The sequence below is a fragment of the Aptenodytes forsteri genome, unplaced genomic scaffold (genome assembly GCF_000699145.1).
Source record: "Aptenodytes forsteri isolate BGI_AS27 unplaced genomic scaffold, ASM69914v1 Scaffold123, whole genome shotgun sequence".
Classification (NCBI taxonomy): Eukaryota; Metazoa; Chordata; class Aves; order Sphenisciformes; family Spheniscidae; genus Aptenodytes; species Aptenodytes forsteri.
Window position 1 is genome coordinate 1,604,548 of NW_008794408.1, and position 4,239 is coordinate 1,608,786.

The following is a 4,239-nucleotide window of genomic DNA, read 5'->3' on the forward strand; positions in this document are numbered from 1 at the left end:
GTGTGGTGGTGCTCAGCCAACTGAGGTTAAACCACAACACTGTGACAAGAACTCACAGCTAGGCCAATAATGGTCCAGAGAACAAATCAAAATGAATGGAGTTAAGAGCATTATCAAATCAATTTCAAATTGATCTTTACTGTTGTCCTGAATTCTTGTTGCCTGCCTGCCCTCAGTTCTGAAAGAGAACAGAACGTAATGGACAACAGCCAACCCAGTGAGGTGGAGCAGCCAACGATGACATCAACTGAAAAACATGACTGGACACAGTAGGGGGACAAATAACACTTGAAAGCTCAGGACACATCTGCAGCTAGCAGCACAGCTATAACCTCAGAGGAGAGAGAGAGAAGTATCTCTCACCAGGATACAAGATAAGTAAATATCAAGCCTGGTGTACATCAGTGACATAGCCGTGCCAAGAAAGAACTTGGGCTGGCAAACCTGTGATTCTCTAGTCATGTGTGTGCACCAAAAAAACTTAACTTGCACATGAAAGACTCGAAGAACCAAGTAAAGCCAAAAAAACCATGATGTTAAATATTGCTGTGGATCAACACTGCAACACACCTGGGCAAATCTTACATCATTGATAAAAACTAAACTGTAGGGAATGGGCCTTTAGGTAGAACATACCAATCTCAAAAAGGCTGCATGAGACAGCCTCCTCCAGCCATAGCATATTAAGTCTCTGTGCAGAGGCACAGACAAAGGAAGGGGAAGACGAAGGAAGGACCTGGCAAGCAGGTCAAGGGAGGTGGTTCTCCCCCTCTACTCCACTCTCGTGAGACCCAGCCTAGAGTATTGCATCCAGTTCTGGGGTTCCCAGTACAAGAAAGACATGGACCTGTTAGAGCGGGCCCAGAGAAGGGCCACAAAAATGGTCAGAGGGCTGGAACACCTCTCCTGCGAAGAAAGGCTGAGAGAGCTGGGGTTGTTCAGGCTGGAGAAGAGAAGGCTCCAGGGAGACCTTATTGCAGCCTATCAGTACTTAAAGGGGGCTTATAAGAAAGATGGAGAAAGACTTTTCTCCAAGGCCTGTAGTGACAGGACAAGGGGCAATGGCTTTAAACTGAAAGAGGGTAGGTTTAGATTGGACATTAGGGAGAAATTGTGTATTATGAGGGTGTTGAGACACTGGAACAGGATGCCCAGAGAATTTGTGGAGGCCCTGTCATTGAAAGTATTCAAGGTTTGGTTGAATGGGGCTTTGAGCAACCTGATCTAGTGCAAGATGTCCCTTCTCATGACAGGGGGGTTGCAACTAGATGATCTTTAAAGGTCCCTTCCAACTCAAACCATTCTATGATTCTATGATTCTATGAATCCATTTCTAATAGCAGAGTGCTGCAGAATCTGTGCCAAGTCCTTCTGCAACCTTTGTCTTTGTGGAGACGTAATGTCTCTATTCCTGGTACTGTAATGATGGACAGCTGAATTTTTAAGTGAATGACTCACTACAATCATGCAGAAACATGGTAATAGGGTCTCACTCAGTTGTACCCTAATTTATCATATCTTTCACCTCATGTCTTTCTACCATTGCATGGACAGCTGGTCTGGAAAGCAAGCTATTAATCAATCTCTGCTGGTCAGAGGAGGCCAGTAACAATTCTTATTCAAATCATTTAGGTTGTCATTCACATTTCTCATTTCAGCATGCATTTAATCTGAAAACACTGGTATTCCTTCCTTGTGCTTTACAGGCACTCAGTGCTCACTGTCAGACCCTGCACATTCACAGAGTCCAGCTTACAATTCTCTGAAGCCAGAGTTACTAGCAAGGGCTCATGTCCTGACAATGATTGCCTAGGTAGCAACAACGGTAGAAAAATAGTAATGAAAAGAGGAGAAGGAAAGAGGAAGGAATAAGCAGTTCAGCAAGAGGTGTCAAGAGGTTCAGGCTGAGATGGAAGCATGGACAAACCCAAAAGGAAGAGAGATGTGTGTGCCACTAGCGCAAAATTAATGAGAGAAGTTCTGTGAATAGATAAGTTTCAAAAGGGGAAAGAAAATAAGGTTAAAACTGGTAGAATCTCCTAAAAAGGGAGATATGAGAAATACTGTCTGTCAAAGGAAACATTCAAAATGTTGTCAGGATAGAAAGTGATAGCCAAGCAAAACATCAGACAATTAGTAAAGAGGAGGGCTGAAGCTTATCAGTAACACCAGAGGCTACTGAAGATCTGAAAAGGATAACAGTGACAGAAATTCCTACATTTGGTCAGAAACTGTGGGAAGAGACATTTCAATGAAAATGTTGGTGGAAGCCACAGTGAAAGATAAAGTCACAGAAAATGCATAAGGGGTAAATGGTTCATATTATATGAGTTTGAAGGTGAGGGAAGGTGAGGGGAATTCACTTGCTAAATGATGAGTGAACAGAAAGCTGCAACTGATGGGGACTCTCTGAAGATAAACATTCCTGTACTCAGTACTTACACCTAAACAGGTGCTGCCTTAAGTTATTGGGGTGGGTGGTGGCCTCTTGAGGCAGGTGGATCAGAAGCACAGATGGCCACTGGATGGTCAAAGAAAATAAGGTTTCAGGATCTGCCAGAAGTAAAAAAAGAAAAAAAAGAAGAAAAACAAAAAAGGAAGGAAAGAGAGGGAGAGAGAGGGGAAATGAAGGAAGGAGCCACTCGAGAGCTCCAGCAGCCAAGAGAAGGAAAAGTGGTGTATGGAAGAGAACTGAGTGATTAGTAAGACATCTCTGTTTGTTAATTTGAATCTCAGCACACTTCACATGGAAGAACCATACAAGTGCAAACAAAGAAACACTTGTGTGGCATGAGAACAGAAAGAAAGGAAGGGGAAACCAGTTCTTGACTGTAAAAGAATGAAAGCAGATGGGATCGTGCAATAATAATAATATAGGAACACGTTTCAAGGAGTAGCTTACAACCAAATCTAGAATAGTATAAAAATACCTCAAATTATATTTAGAAATATAATAGACAGAACAAGAAATAAAATATCAAGAATATGAAAAAAAAAATCTGTCAATTTTTTACCACTGAAATCCCAACAGATCTACTACAGAAATCCAACAATTTTTAGAGGACGGTATTAGTAGTGGCAGAAAAATCTGTCAATTTTTTACCACTGAAATCCCAACAGATCTACTACAGAAATCCAACAATTTTTAGAGGACGGTATTAGTAGTGGCATGACTTCTAATTGGGAAGACTAAAACTCTAGAGACCAGCTTCACCTCACCAAGTTCAGACAGCTGTGAGTGAGCAAAGATGCTCTAGACTCCCTAGAGGCACTTCAGAGGTCAGCTCAGATCTTGGTGGATTTAATCATCACCTTATGCCATGCTTCCTCCTCTCCCTTCACTTACAAGAAAGCCCAGGATAACAGGATTCCTGATTTGGCACTTATTCTACGATTTGGGGGAAAGAATTAGGAATAAGCTCAGCTTATTTGGAACAGCAAAAATCACAGGGTGGGCCTTGTCAACAGATGCTGTGCAGTGCAATTTCAAACAGGGCACAGTCACTTGAATTGCATTTTCCCATATAATTCCTTTCACCTGCAGAGAATCATTAGTAACTAAACTACTAGCTTGAATGAAAGTGGAGAAGTTGAGCTTGCTTGAGACTACAACTGATTCATAAGTTCATGAGTTGGCTTTCCTTTCTATTTGTTGTTTCAAAATTTGGAAAATAAGCTTAAAGCATATGGGTTTTAAATTAATTAACTAATTTCTGCTGTTCTCTTTGGACAAAGCTATTTAGACTAAAGGAGAGAGTTTATTCAGGTAAGAGTGTGACATAGAGCGTCTCCTGCACAGTGAAAAATTGGACACTGGCTCAAGTGTTGAGGTGATTATTCATTTAAGTGTGAGGTGCTCTAGCCAGCAACAAAAATTAAAATTATCACTGTATCCTTCCTAATAAGGAAGAATGGAATCTCTGTCTATAATTTCCAAAATGTGCAATATAATTAGCAGTATTAAGATTGAAGCATTGTCATCGAATAATGTAAAATATGAATGACATAAACAGAAGAGATGTTTTTAATCATGAAAGATGATGAATTTTGGTTCCCAGCTACTTAATTTATAACAAATATGACCCAGCTTTTCAGTGCTTTTATCTGCTTTCATGTCCTTTAAACAAAATTAAATTTCAAATTATTCTTTATCTACACATTCGTATTATTGAATGACACTGAATGTTACAAACTATTATTATGGCTGGGGAGACATTCAAACTAGAATTTTCCATATAT

General features: G+C 40.4%; 1 protein-coding gene across 1 annotated transcript in view; it reads right to left on the reverse strand.

Annotated features, from left to right (window-relative positions):
• ITGBL1 (integrin subunit beta like 1) overlaps positions 1–4,239 on the reverse strand; it is a 163,771-nt gene that overhangs the window by 17,763 nt on the left and 141,769 nt on the right. The window lies entirely within an intron of this gene.